Raw genomic sequence first — 16,302 nt, 5'->3', positions numbered from 1 at the left:
CTTAAACTCTCAAAAGACCAGGGGGGCATATGGTAGCACTTATTTCTCTTTCCTAAATTAAGATTAATTCAATAGTAAAACAGGTCAGTTTTCAGGAAAGCATACATTATGGATTCATGGGTTTTCCTTTAGCCTGGGTCATAATCTAGAGCTAAAACCAGAGCCCCAGTTTCTGCCAGTTTGGAATTTCCAGCATAGCACTCCTATTTGCACCGCCCCACAAGCATAAAATCTGTGTAGCATTGATTCTGAAGGAAACATACTCCAAAAGGGCAGGAAGGAGCACCTCAATGGGAAATGTGAAGCAATTAACAAGAGCAGTTGTGGCAGCAGCTGATGTCAATAGCTGGGCTTCTCCCAGTTCCTGAGAGAGCCACACTGGGGGAAGGGTGTGTGGAGTGGACATCACAGATGTAACTGATGCCACCTCCCTGTCATCAGAATTCATCAAGGGTAGAAAGCAAGTTCTGAATATCTCCAGGTTTATTTAGATCGTGATATGTGGGGGAAATGGAACAATTGAACTGAGTACTTAAAACTGTCATCAAGACTCTGAGCAGCCATTCCTTTGAAGTAGGAAAGTGAAATGGTGCTTGTTTCAAACAAAAAAGTTATATATGATTATATGTATTTTAATACATAAACAATAGACAATATAGCTATAATATAATATAGATAATATAATATATACAATACAACATATTTATAATATAATTTATTTATAAATCTAATAGTTTCCCATGACTGTATATGTGTGCATGCATGTGTGTGTCTGTGTGTCTGTCTGTCTGTGTCTGTGTGTACGTGTATGTGTATAAATTTGTGAATCACATTTCTTTCTTCCCCTCCCCTTTACTTTTTCCAGAAAATGCACTTGTAGACAATATTCATTCATGCCTACAATCTTTAAAACTCATTTAGTTTTTGTATTTGTGTGTGAATGCATGATGTAGGGGGAAACACGTGTGTAGAAGTCAGAAGGCAACTTTTTGGAATAGTGGATTATTTTCTAAAGTCCATGACTTCTCGATCACGGGGAAGCTGGCTAGGTTTCCAGTACCAGACATGATTTCCTTCCTGCTGAATAGACTTCAAGTCCAATTAGACAGCTGTTGGCTGCCTCCAACATATGAGTGCCACCTCTTTTGGGTAATTATGTTATTTATTTCTCCCCTTCCATCTTCATGTAGATTCAAGTCTTTGGACATATGAGGCAAATAAATGCCTTTCCCTGTTGAGCCATCTTTCAGGCCCCACTATCCTTTCTTCAACATAACATGTTGTAGCAAAAGGCAAGAAGATGATCGTTGTAGGATTTATGTATTTTTTCTTAAGGAAAATATGAGAAATATGTGTCTTGTATATGGTTGTGGAAAGCAGTTCGTTGGGGTTCTGTCTTATGATTAGGGGCTCCTTACTCCTCATCCAGCTTAAGTAGGTGGGGCTTACTCTATTTCCACATCTCCCTCTTCAAAGCTCCTTGCTTATTTCTCAGTTTGCCTAAGTGCCCTTTAAGTTTAAGTTACCTTATATGTCTATGTGTGTGCATGCGCATGTATGCAAGGATGCTCTTGTGTGCATACATATGTGCTGAGAGAGAGAGACTGGAGAAAGAAACTCCATAGGACATCTCCCAGCCTATATTCCATTGGGGGAAATAGCAGGTATTGCTGACAGGCGGCTGCATTGAGATAAGAGCTAGCTTGCAAAGCATAAAGCTCTGGGAGCCTCCGCAGCCCCCAGCTGTGATGGACAGAGTGGGAAATGGAGCAATGGAGTGGCAGGGTGTGAATGACGATGGAGCCACAGCTCAGGCTGGCCCAGTAATGAAGGGACCACCCTCTGAGGGGACCTAAGTCATTACTGTCACTCTAACTGCCACCCTCTGGAATGCTCAGGGAGCTTGCAAATCCCAGAGCAATCCGTTCCCCATTTCTGCTGGAAGAAAAATGAGAAATCATACACCAAGAGGAATAAGTAATTTCTGCCTGTCTTCTTAAAAATACATCAAGACCCCGCAGAGAATATGCTTTCAAATCAAGGCCTTTAGATACCAGGCAGCTGGGCAGCATCTGCTGGTGAGTCCATGCTGCCTGACAGCTTCCCATAAAATTCCTGAAGGAAGAGGGTCTATTACTAATAAAATCTGCCCTCTGAGTCTCTCTGGGCTGAGCATTGCCCTGGGAGTCCTTTATTCCTCCCCTGGCCTGTTCTGAGGGTTAACAAGCTACTTTTTTCAAGGGCAGCTCCAAAGTAAATTCAAGACTCTTTTTACTCTCCATCAGAAATGAAGATTTGTTCTCTCCCAAACTGACAGGAGAAATGTTTTAAGACCTTGCCTGGTATTCAAAAAGATCGGAGTGTGATTTCCCTAGGACTGAGAGCTTTGGGAGAAATGTGTGTGTCATGGCTGGACCTGTGTGGCAGTCTCTGGCATGGTTAATTCCGGAGGTCAAGTTGACTAGAGTAGATGGATGCCTACAGACAGGGAAGTACGGTTTCTAAGTGTCTGTCAAGTTTTCCCAAGGAGGCCAGAAAGTGAGTTCATGCATTGAGAGATTGCCTTTAACATAAAGGGTATAGCCCACCTTGTCAGGAGCTCAGGCAGAAACTGACCAAGTAAGGAAGTCACAAGGCAGCCTCCCACCCTCTTCAATACTAGCTCACTCCGCCTCCCTGCCCTTGCATTGTCAGAAGTTCAGTGTCTTCAGCCTTTAGACCCCAGGATTCTCATCCATGGCCTATAAGAACTATAGGCTTTCAGCCTCTGGCTCTGCCTCATTTGCAGTCCCTGGTCCTGAAGCTTCCAGTGTCCCTTACCATTGGATTCCTTGTTAAAAATGGTCACCACAACAAACTCAGACTCCAACTGCAGAATTTACTTTCCAACTCTCAACTGATACATGACCAAGGATCTGTGAGCATGTCTTAAACCCGCTGAGTAAAGAAAGAAAGCTTGCTAGCTGTCTAATTAGGTTCCATTTTTATCTCTTGAATAACAGAACACTTGCATTGGACAGTAACTTTCACTTTTTTAATTTTAAAAATAGTGGTCTTTTTTTTTTGGACCTGGGACAGAAGAGGGGTAAGATGTAGCTGCTAGAGTTTCCTGGTATCATGACAGATCTGCAAGGATTTGCCACTGGAGGGAATCAGATTTTAATAAGACTTACAAAATTAGGTTTTAGTTATTGTGCCCAGAGATTGAATTTCCATTGTTTCTGAGCTAAGTTTGTGTTGCATTTTCCTTCACGAAGCAGCTAGTCTGGGTTAAAGAGAGAAAGAATTTCTAGCAACCCAGATTTTGCCAACCTTTGATGAGCACCAGGTTGTTCTAATGTGTCTGACGATGAAGGAGCACATGACGTGGGAAACGGTAGGAAGCCAGGCATCGATGGCTCGCACAGGTGACCAGGAGGGAGGTGGTAAGAGACATACAAGAGCTTCTGCACATCTTCAGCTCCACCATCACTCTGCTCACCAACAGTGACCCCACAGCCACCCCGAGGAGCTTCTTAGAGGCAGAAGACTTCATCCCTCCCAAGGAGGCCCATGAGGGCAGCAGCCTGCCCTGCCTTGCTGTTGGAAAATGTGCCCTAGCCACAGTGTACTCCACCAAGGCTAGGCTGGGCATGGTGACACAAGATATTTGTGACTCTTCGCCGCCCTTTTCAGAACTTTGCATCCCTGGCTTCACTCGTGCCTTTTCTCTGCATGGCCCTTCTCCATGCCTCCTGTGCCCATCTCAAGCAGTACCCTCTCCAGGATTCCCTGACACAGGGCACTGAGGGGATCCCAAGGCTTTAGCCCTGCAGCTACGCTGAGCCCTTATAAAGGACCACCAGAGCATATGGAGCATCCAGAAGATCAGGAAGAGGAGACAGGAACCGCCGGGGCCATATAACCCAACACATAAACAATGGTGAGCTTGCGACTGGCACAGAAGTAGCTCCTGTCCATGAGTCTTTTCTTGGGAAATCCATGTATCTCTCTGCTTGTTCCTGACATGCAGGTCTGCATGATGGTTTTGGACAGAAGGGAGGGGCTTTGTAAAGACTACAGTCTGGTGCTCAGAGCAGCCAGGCAGTGTACTCCACATCCAGTGTCCCCAGCATAGCTCTCCTGTCCATCTCAGTTGCCTGACCCAGAAGACAGCTGGGAGGTGTTGACAGAGCTGTGGCTGAGCACTGTGGGATTCCCCACTGATCATCCCAGAAAGAGGCTGGACCAAGGAGAAGGGGAAGCCCCACACATCCTGGGCAGTTTTTGCAAGCCTGTTTTGGCCTGTTTACTCTGCTAAATGCCCATCTTCATGTAAAGGGCCCTAGCACACTGCAGGTCTCCATTTATGTTTATGTTTCAGAGTACTGGTGATAAGGAAATACACACACAGGTTTTTTTCTATCCCTGTGACATATCCTGGGAAGTAAGCAGTTGAAGTGAGTTTGAGCAATAAAGGAGACAAAGTGTGGAGCAGAGACTGAAGTAAAGGCCCCCTCCAGAGACTGCCCAACCTGGGGATTCATCCTATAAACAATCACCAAGCCCTGACACTATTATGGATGACAAGAAGTGCATACCAAAAGGGGCGTGCCATGGTTGTCTCCAGAGGGGCCCTGCCAGAGCCTTGCAAATACAGAGGCAGATCCTAGCAGCCAACCATTGGACTGGGTGTGGGGTCCCCAATGGAGGAGTTGGAGGGGGATCCAAAGGAGCTGAAGGGATTTACAGCCCTATGGAAAGAACAACAATGTCGGCCACACAGATGCCCCAGGACTCCCAGGGACTAAACCATCAACCAAGGGGTACACATGGTTCCAGCCAAAAATGTGACAAATGAATGCCTTGTCTGGCTTCAGTGGGAGGAGTGGTCCTTGATCAGGTGAAGGCTCAATAGATGCCCCAACAAAGGGAAATCGAGGGGCAGGGAGGTACGAGTGGGTTGGGTGGAGGAGCATATATTTGGAGGCAGGAGGTGGGAAGAGGGGTTGGAGTGTGGGGGGAGGGGGGAAACTGGTAAAGGTTTTAGCATTTGAAATATAAATGAAAATTATATTCAATAAAAGAAGCAAAATTAAATCTTTAAAAAATTTTTAGAAATAGTGATTTTTTTTTTAAATTTTGAAATTTTCATATTTTGATCATATGCTAATGTTATTTGTTTGGTGGTTTAGTCTCTGAAATCCCCAAGGGTCCAGGTTAGTTGATTCTGTTGGTCTTCCCATGAAGTTGCTATTCCCTTAGGGACTGCAATCCTTCCTCCTAGTCTTCTGTAAGAGTCCCCAAGCTCCATCCACTATTTGGCTTTGGACATCTGTCTGCTGCTGGGTAGAGCTTCTCAGAGGACAGCCATGCCAGACTCCTGTCTTCAAGCATAACAGAGTTTCATTAATAGTGCCAGGGATTGGTGCTTGTCTGTGGGATGGGTCTCAAGTTGGGCCAGTTATTGGTTGGCTGTTCCCTCAGTCTCTGCTTCATCTCCAATCGCTGCATTTATTGTAGACAGGATAATTTCGGGGTGGAAAGTTTTGTGGGTGGATTGGTGTTTCTGTTGCTCCATTGGTGTTCCTCCCTGGCTATGGGAGGTGGTGGCCTCTTTAGGTTCCATATCTCCAGCGCTATGAGTTACAGTTAAAGATAGCCTCATTGATTCTTGGATGCCTCCCCTATCCTAGGTGTCTCTCTCTCTCTCTCTCTCTCTCTCTCTCTCTCTCCCCCCTCTCTCCCCCTCCCTCCCTCCCTCTCTCCCTCCCTCCCTCCCTCCCTCCCTCCCTCCCTCCCTCCCTCTAATCTCCTTTCTATGGCTGGTTTTAAAGATGGGCTCCTAAGGAAAATTAAGAACAAGCCATTGGCCAAGGGCTTGTGAAAACATAAGTAAAGAATTTGGTGGATGAATGTGTGCTGATAAGTGCACATACAATTGTATGCATGAGTGTGTGTGGAGGCCTTTTCTGAGATCTGCCCCTCTCTCCCTCCTCCAGGCTTTGGGGAAGGTACTGATGATCCAAACTTGGGTCCTCACCCTCTTGATAGCCTGTGCCCTGATGTTATTTTCTACTTTATTTTCCAGTCCATTCACAAAATCACCACTGAACTCCAGTTGTGTGCTAGCCAATGAGTAGGCAATGCTATGTAACTCTCCAGGAGATTGCAATCTAGTGCAATAGCCAACTTTACATAATCACCCTAAGACATGAGGTAATCCCAACCAGTTCTCTACAGAAAAATAGAGTTATATTTTTCTAGAGAACCAAGGCATGCATGTGTACAGGCACAGTACACACTAGGTTTAGTATGCCCATATCATTATGTGATTATATAAATATGAGGGTCTAAATAAATATCTGCCCCATATCCCTAAATTGGGAATTTTATGGATCATAAGGGTAACCTGAAACAGAATTTATTTTTATGTGACATTGACATGAGAATATCCAATCACCATTTCTTTGTATATATCTCACCTCTTGCTTCTTCTCATGCATCAATTACAGTTGACATTAGTAGACATTAATAGCATATACTGTATCTAATGCTTGGGTCCATCCAAAACGTGTGCAGTAGGAGCAGCTGTCATTAGAGCCATTTCCAGATGAGGAACCAGAACAAGGGAAGCTCAGCCTCTCGTCTGAAGTGAATCATGGTGAGCTGTGTGTCCATCTCTGCATCAGACACAATAGGGAAATGGATTCTGTGAGAGGCATCCATGTGCAGATTTTGTAAGGAGATGCAGGGAGCAAGGATGTGGTGACAGCCACACAGTCACACAGAAGTTGGTATGGGAAAGGTAGGAGTATTGGCTGTACTCAGCTGTCATTTCAACAGTGGCTCCCATCCCATCATCTCTCATCTCAGCCCCTCCTAATATTTCCAGTCATGACTTACCAGTTGTCTTTTGAATGCCTCTACTAGATGGGGTCTAGCATTTTAAATTCATTAGGACCAAGCTTAGCATCCCTTTCCCTCTTGCCATCTTCTGCTTTGTTCCAGCCTCTCATCTTTACTTGTGGTGAGAATTTCAGATCTAACTTCAGCTTTTCCTGCCCACATGAAGTTGCTCACCAGATGAATTGATTACATTCCTGGGCTAGTTTCCTTTTTGTTGCCGGGATGAAACACTGTGATAGAAAGCAAATTTGAAGAGGAAAAGGTTTATTTGGGTTACACTTCCAGGTCACAATCCAAATTAAACATCGAAGGAGGACAAGGCAGGAACTTAAGCAAAGCTAAAGCAGAGCTTGTGAAGATGAGGAGATCTGTTCACTGCCTGGCTTCCTCTGGCTTCTGCTGAGACAGCCCGGCCCAGGGATGGGAGTACCTGCACTGGGATAGGCCTTCCTGCCTCAATACATTTCCCAACAGACATGACTACAGGGAAGTTTGATCTGGGTCTCAATTCCTCATTGGAGGCTCTCTCTTCCCAGGTGACTCTTGATTTTTGTCAAATAGGCAATAAAAAACTATACAATCCCCCAAATATCTGGTTTTAACTCCAGGTCATTTTGTTCTAAGGCTCCTCTTGGGAACTGTGTACTTCCTGTGTCTCTTATGAGATGTGCCTTTCTCCACAAACATTCCTCAAAGCCTGGGTATTTCTGTTACAACTCTGCATTTTCCTGATACATTTCCTAGGCATTGAGAATTATTTCTGTTTGACATGTGAGTAGCTCAGGCTACACTGAAGACCTCCAGGGCCTTATAGGGCAGGAAGCTGGGTCAAGTTTATCCTCTGCAGTTGAAGACTGAAGTATTCATATTTTAAAAGCGAACATGGAAATTCTTCAGGAGTGCTTTGACTCCCCATTTTCATGCTAGCAGGCCCTGCAGAGAAGCAGGCATCCAACTGCCCTGAAGTACTCCATGAAGGAGGCCAGCTGCTCTGAGAATCAAAAGCCAACTCTTTCCAGAGCTGGTGCCAACTTCTACCCTGGTGGCATATATGTTAGGCTATGTGGACAGACTCGGGGAAAGGATGCAAGTATGTGCCCAGGTGAAGGCAGGTGGTATCTAAATTTCCCAGAGCTAGAGACTGTAATAGCACTGTCCATCCTGAGAGTCCTAAAATTGAGTAACTGGAATCTTTTATTTTTGTAAGACTGAGTTTAAAATGAAACTCATTTCCACATTTGTATCAAATATTAATAACCACCAACATTTGCCAAAAACTTTAATGAGTTTAAATTCATTTCACATATGGAATCTCATTAAGTCTTTATGAAGAGTCTAGAGTAAGATATTATCTCACTATGTGTGTACCCTTTAGAGTTCTTGTCACAGTGAGAAATTAGGCATTTCTCTTGAGAGTTTCTTAAATGGCTATCTTCCCTGTTAAATTATAAGAGCCAAGAGGGTTGGACTGGAGAGATGGCTAAGCAGTTAAGAATGCTTACTGATCTAACAGAAGACTAAGTTTTCAATCCCAGTATTAGGCAACTAAAAACACATGTAACTCTAGCTCTAAGGGAGTCATCCCTTTTCTTCTGACCTCTCTGTCCCCAACACACACACACACACACATACACACACACACACACACACACACACACACACACACACACACACTTATAATGTAAAAGAAAAACTGTCAAGAAAGGAAAAAAAATCTCCCATAAATCCATTCAACATTCTGTGCTTGGCGCCTATAGGAGCCCTAGCATAAACCAAATATTCTGCTAATTTTCTGTGATTTGTGGGATTCAGTAAGTAAATGCATGACTATATAAATGAGGTAATGTTCTTAGGTTAGTTGTAGCAAAACATTATCTATGACTCAGGAAGCAAGATCCTATTGCTGAAGACACCATGTATTTGAGTCATAGAACATGGAGAAATCAAGCTGGCATGCACCTGACAGCCTCATACCCACTGTTAGTTTTCATGCTGTGTAGGTTACTGGAAGAAAGAAGTAAACATTACTCTTACCCAAATATGAACCCTACAAATTACAGCAACTACTGGCCTGATAAGATATGCACTTATGGGCTAGAGAGATGGCTCAGTAGTTAAGCGCACTGACTGTTCTTCCTAAGGTCCTGAGTTCAAATCCCAGCAACCATGTGGTAGCTTGCAACCATCTGTAATGGTATCCAATAGATGCCCTTTTCTGGTGTACATGAAGACAGCTACAGTGTACTTATATATAATAATAAATAAATCTTTGGGCTGGAGTGTGTGGGGCTAGAGCAAGCAGAGGTCCTGAGTTCAATTCCCAGCAACCACATGATGGCTCACAACCATCTTTACAGCTACAGTGTACTCATATACATAAAATAAATAAATAAATCTTCAGAAAAGGTATGCCCCTTATGCAATAGTGGCAAGAATGATATGGAGTAACCAAACACTTTATGATTGGATTTCAGGTTTGTTCCATGAAACAGATTTCACACAGGGCACTGTTAAATGCAGCCAAGAACCTTTGGCTAGATAGTTCATAGGCCTTAGAAAGAACCCAAGGCTGTTGTTCTGCTAAGTGGGCATACTATTACAATGACACCTAGTGACTTATTGCTGTTCTCATAGATCAGAGCATCTTTCCTTCATCAAAGAAGTTTCTCCTTTTGGTAGATGGTAATCAACACAAAAGCCTTCAACTGGTCAATACATAGAGAGTAAGTGACTATAGGGTACTCATCCTTGAATAGACAGACACATCACACTCCTCTTGCTAGGGCTAAGGGATATCCTTGGACGAGGGACAAAGAAATTATAAGAGCTAGAGGTTGTGTAAAACATCAAGAGAACAGTGCTTTCCAGACACAACAAAGTGGCTTCACATATGGAGTCATAACTTTTACAAAACCTTGCTTAGACTAGACAACATCTCAGCAGAAAATAGGAAGCAGGGCATGAAATCCCACTATTAGCTGAGGAGCAACTGACCTTTGATCGCTGCTGGAGAGTATATTTTCTTTAATAATGTGACTCCTGATATCTCTATAGGAGCCATCCCCAGGACAAGTCCCACTACCAAGACTAGTTAAATAGCATAAACTGGACTCTATGGGAAAAGGGTTTTTAAAAAGAAGAAAATTGAAAGTATTCTAGGAAGGGAAGCGAGGTGAGAAAACTGGTTATAGGAGGGGTTGGAGATAAGGAATGAATGTTTAAGATACAGTGTATGGAATTCTCAAAGAATTAAAATATTGATCCATTTTTAGCTCCTTGTACAAAGTTTAAGTCCAAGTGGATCAAGGATCTCCACATAAAACCAGACACACTGAAACTAATAGAAAAGAAAGTGGGGAGGAGCACATGGGAACAGGGGGATATTTCCTAAACAGAACACTAATAACTTATTCTCTAAGATCAAGAATTGACAAATAGGACCTCATAAAATTGCAAAGCTTCTGTAAGACAAAGGACACTGTCAATAAGACAAAATGGCAACCAACAGATTGGGAAAATATCTTTACCAAGCTGACATCAGATAGAGGGCTAATATCTAATGTATACAAAGAACTCCAGAAGTTAGACTCCAGAGAACCAAATAACCCTATTTTAAAAAAATGGGGTACAAAGCTGCCGGGAGCCATCCTCAGAATTCAGTGCCAAGAACTCTCCATACCAGGAGCCATCCCCACCTGGCTCTCAATGCCAGGAGACCTCAATACCAGGAGTCATTCTCACTTAGACCTCCATGCCAAGAACTGTTCCTACATAAATCTCAAAACCCCCTCCCTTTGAAATTCATCTGTAGATGCCAAGAACTGTTCCTACATAAATCTCAAAACCCCTCCCTTTGAAGTCCATCTGTAGGTACATTACTATAGCAACCCCTTTCCACTTCACCGCTTCATGACCCCCCTTTTATCATGCCAACATTCCAATAGCAATAACTAGCTTTACCAGAAATTATGAGAAACTGTTTCTTAGAAATGATGCCAACCCCCTGAGATTGTTCCCCCCTTTACCCCTCCCAAACCTTGTATGCTTCCCTTTATATTGACTTGTCTGGAAATTAAAGTTTGACAGCTTGATCAGAACTAGACAGGCTGTCCTGCCTCTCTCTTGTGTCTTGTCGCCCCATCGCCTTTCCTCTAGGTGGCTTAAAGGAACCCTGTTGATTGTCCTGCGGGTCGGGACACTTTGGCGCCCAACAGTGTGGTACCTGTGGAGCGATCTAGAGAAAGGAGGTCGTGGATCAAGGAGGAGGGCCCTCCGCGTTCGGCTCCCCGAGAGGAGCAGCTCCCTGAGAGAACTGGATTTGGTCGAAGCACGGTTGACCCGCCGGTGCGCTTGGCCAGGGGAAAGTCTCCACGACAACTTCGTCTCTTGGAAGGTGAGACCCCATGGGGCAAGCTTTTACTTAACAATCCCTGCTCATTTCAGGGATTCAGGAATCTCGCAAGACACGGGGCTGGGTTAAAAAAAGGAGATCGGACAAATTGTCCCTGGTTCCCAGAGAAAGGAACCATAGGTAAGAAAACATGGGCTAGAGTACGAGATTACTATGCAACTTTTGGTCAAGAAAAGGAAAAAAAAAGTTCCGGTTACTGTCTTTAACTACTGGTCTCTGATTAATGACATTATTCAGAATTCTTCCTGCTTCCAGGATCTACTTCTCTGAAAAAGCTCTCGTCCGGACACTGTCTCTGTGCTCTCTTAAACCTCCCGCTTCTGATAGATATGGAGGAGGGACATTTAAAACGGTTTCTGTCTATGTCTGCTCTTTTCCCTAATTTCTCAAAAAGACCAAAGTCTATCCTTCTTTACAAACTCTGAAATCTAGTCATAATTCAGGTGCTGACACTCTATCTCCCAGGGAGGAAGCCAACTTGGAGGAGAAGCTACCAGCAGGAGAGCCACTGAAAAAATTTCTTCTCTCCACCAAGTGATAGCCACAGGGGCAAGTAGTCCTCTTAAAGGAGCTACGAGACTCAGAGGGACAAACCTAACTTCAAGACTTATTTCAAAGACAAATAGCTAGAAAAAGCCAGAGCCAAAACAAGCCCCTTGACTTTAAAATTTTAGAAAAATTAAAGTCCGCAGTCACAGCCTATGGGTGGACTGCTCCCTTCACTTTGGCACTTGGAGTCTTCCACTGAGGGCTGGCTCACACCTGAGGAATTTATCCAGCTTGCCCGAGCTGAGTTCTCTGGGGGAAAATTTATTCTTTGGAAGTCAGAAGCAGCTAAAACTGCCAGAGAAATCGAAAGTAAAAACTACTCACGGGACAGAATGTAAGTCCTAGACTGTAAAGAAATTCCTGGGGTCTCCTCCCCTCCCACCTCTCTCCACATGGTCATGGCCAGTCTGTACTTATCTACACACTCTCTCTGCCTTTCTCTGTCTCCACTACCCCATTAACTCTCATCCTCCATCCTGAATAAACTTTATTCTATACCATGTCTGTGTGTTTGCCTAGGCACCGCCCTTCTCTACCCTGAGGTATATCACATTCTCTAAACCTCTTTCTCTTTTTATGAACGCAATAGGGGTTACAAAAGCAGGGCACTATGGAGTAACTATCAGTGGATGCCACTGTGTCTCCCCCCCCTGCCCCTGCCCTTCTCTGGCAGAATTCCTAGAAGAAAAAGAAGATAAGGAGTTAACTCTTAAACAAGAGGAAAAGCAGGTTTTAGAAAAGCAGTTTTTCCATGTGCAGGACGTGGTATCAGAAAAATTGGTTAAAAACTAATTCAAAACTCTCCTGAAAAAAAAAAAATCCTTAGTTCTGGTTAAGATATTTGGATCTCTTTGGGACATCAAGTTCCATCTTTGTCTGTTGTCTGTCTTTGGTGCACCAAAACCTGTCCATATGTGTGTCAATTTGTTTGTCTATTGTTTTGATTGGCTGAATGATTGAAAAGAAAAAAAATGGTAAAAAAAAAAAAATACGTTATCTACTGGTAGTCCTGCCAGTCTGCAATTTACACAGAGGAAGATGATTAAAGGTGCCTCACATTCTTAACTACGAGTTAAACACAGCTGGAGAAAAAGCTACTTCTTAAGGGGCCAGCAGCCTCAAGCTCAATGGTTAATTCTCCTAGACAAATTTCTACCATGGTGATGACTGGGTTCAAAGTGCTTTATGCCCCTGAAATTACACCTGGAAAAAAATGTTTGGTTTAAATTAATGAGATTTGTGTAATTGCTTCATCTTTATTTCTAATTGGTCTTAAAGGTATAAATGTTTTACATGTCTTGACTATAGAGTATTGGCTCATAAGTTATTGGACATGATTTAAAAAAAAATATAATGATGGTAACAAAAGGTAAGTTTAAAACTGATAATTTAGGGTTAAAGCTATCTTAAGCAACACGAGGCATGACAGAAGCCAAGAAAAACAGGCCTCTAAGATATTTCTAAATTGACATAATGTTTTATGTGATTCTTATCCTAGAACTCAGACTTATAAAAAATAAAATTTAAAATAATGTCTCTTCAATAAGTTACACTGTCATACATTCAAACACACAAGCTGATAGACAAACTTTGCAATATAAAAGTAATGTGTTTGCCATTATTTTTAAGGAGAAAAGATTGCTTAAAACTGGGTTTTGCTTTCAAAAAATTGTAGTTATGCTTTGATATTACAGGTTCTTTTGTTATTTGACCTTCATACAATGGGGTCTGGTTACAGGCTCCTTGCAAGACTGATGGGTTTAGGTCTAGCCTTATCTTGCAGGCCTCACCTAGAGAGTTCTGGCCAAAAGAACATTTTTAACAGATTCATATAGATGTGGTTCAAAATAAAGTTCAAACTTACATCTGTGAAAGGTTAAACATAAGCTAACTTAAAAAAAAAAAAAAAAAAAAAAAAAAAAAACAAAGAATTCCCAACTGAGGAATACCAAATGGCTGAGAAGCACCTAAAAAAATGTTCAATACCCTTAGTCATCAGGGAAATGCAAATCAAACCAACCCTGAGATTCCCCCTCACACCAGTCAGAATGGCCAAGATCAAAAACTCAGGTAATGGCAGATGTTAGCATTGCTGGTGGAATTGCAAGTTGGTAAAACTACTCTGGAAATTATTTTGGTGATTTCTCAAAAAATTGTACATAGTACTACCTGAGGACCTGGCTATACCACTCCTGGGCATATTCCCAGATGCTCCAACATGTAATAAGGACACATGCTCCACTATGTTCATAGAAACCTTACTTATAATAGCCAGAAGCTGGAAAGAACCCAGATGTCCTTCAACAGAGGAATGGATACAGAAAATGTGGTACATTTACACAATGGAGTACTACTCAGCTATGAAAAACTATGAATTCATGAAATTCTTAGGCAAATGGATGGAACTAGAAAATATCATCCTGCGTGAGAAAGCCCAATTGCAAAAGAACACACATGGTATGCACTCACTGATAAGTGGATATTAGCCCAGAAGCTCAGAATATCCAAGATACAATTCACAGACCACATGAAACTCAAGAAGAAAGACCAAAGTGTGGATGCTCTGGTCATTCTTATAAGGGAGAACAAAATACCCACAGAAGGAAATACAGAGACAAAGTGTGGAGCAGAGACTGAAGGAAAGGCTATCCAGAGACTGTCCCACCTGAGGATCCATTCCATACACAGTTACCATACCCATATACTATTGTGGATGCCAACAAGTGCTTGCTGACAGGAGCCTTATATAACTGTCTCCTGAGAGGTTCTGCCAGTGCCTGACAAATACAGAGGTGGATGCTTTCAGCCAACAACTAGACTGAGCACAGGGTCCCCAGTGGAGGAGCTACAGAAAGGACCCAAGGAACTGAAGGGATTTGCAGCCCCACAGTAGGAACAACAATATAGTACCCCAATATAGTACCCCCAGAGCTCCCAGGGACTAAACCACCAACCAAAGAGTACACATGGAAGGACCCATGGCTCCAAGCACATCTGTAGTAGAGGATGGCCTTGTTGGACATGAAGATCAAGAAGGAAGACCAAAGTATGTATACTTCGGTCCTCCTTACAAGGGAGAACAAAATACCCATGGAAAGAGATACAGAGACAAAGTGTGGAGCAGAGACTGAAGGAAAGGCTCCCCCACCTAGGGATCCATCCCATATTGTTACCAAACCCTTGGTCCTGTGAAGGCTCAATGCCCAGTGTAAGGGAATGCCAGGACAGGGAAGCTGGAGAGGGTGAGTTGGTGAGCAGGGGGAGGGGGATGGGATAGGGGGGTTTCGGAGGGGAAACCAGGAGAAGCAATAACATTTGAAATGTAAATAAAGAAAATAACTAATAATATATATTTATTAATAATATATTTAATTAATTAATATGTATTAATATATATTTAAACCATATATATATGGTTTAAAAAGCAAAGCAAACTGAACCAAGACAAACAACAAAAAATGATTCTGGGTCAACTCTGAGTCTGTAGCTAGATTTTATCTCAAAAACCAAAACCAACCAACCAACCAAAAAAACCCACAATCAAACAAGAAAGCAAACAAAAAGTAAAATAAACCCTCATGTACATCATTTAAGATAAAACACCCAGACAAGTATTCATCCAAGGCTTATTATTTTATTAAAGTAAGTGGTTTTCTTATAACTATTATTTGTTTATTTTTACTTTATCCTCAAAATGACAACTTAAAAAAAAAAGAATATTGATGCTTCACCAGGATGTATGCCTTTGCAACATTTGCATGCCTGGTGCCTTCAAAGGCCAGAGGAAACGTGTCAAATCTTCTGAAAGTGGAGTTACAGATGGTGGTTAGCTGCTCTGTGGGTACTGGGAATCAAACCTGGGTTATCTGGAAGAGCAGGAAGTGATTTAAACCACAGAGCCATCTCTCCAGGCTCTCAAAAATTGAGTAAAGCATATTCATAGGAAAGTGGTTAGAACTTTGTAGGGAAGACCTATTATTCCCTTCACTCCTCTTCCCCAATGTTAATACCTTGCATGACAATAGATTTTTTAAAAAGTTTTAAAAAGTTACCTAGGAGATAGAGGGAACCCTTCCTGATAAAGAAGACCTTCTCTCTTCTGAATGACGCTGTTATAACTGAAAAATTCATTTTTTTTCCCTTAGTGAGCATGCAAAGCTATTGACAGGAGACTCATCTTCACTAGGGTTTTGTTGCTGTGAAGAGACCATGGCCAGCACAACTCTTAAAAAGGACAAGAGTGGCTTACAGTTTGAGATGCTCGGTCCAGGTACTGGTCCAGTGGAAGCCAGAAGACTGTCTCCTGCAGGAAGCAGGGCCTGAGCACTAGGAGCCCTCAGAGCCCGCACCCACAGTGATGCACTCCTCCAACAAGACCACACTTCCCATGGGTGAAGCACATTCAAATCACCACAAGGCCCCAAGGCTACTCCAGGAGCACATGGATCTGCGCC

Source organism: Apodemus sylvaticus, chromosome 5 (assembly GCF_947179515.1).
Source record: "Apodemus sylvaticus chromosome 5, mApoSyl1.1, whole genome shotgun sequence".
Classification (NCBI taxonomy): Eukaryota; Metazoa; Chordata; class Mammalia; order Rodentia; family Muridae; genus Apodemus; species Apodemus sylvaticus.
This window is presented reverse-complemented; position numbering follows the sequence as displayed.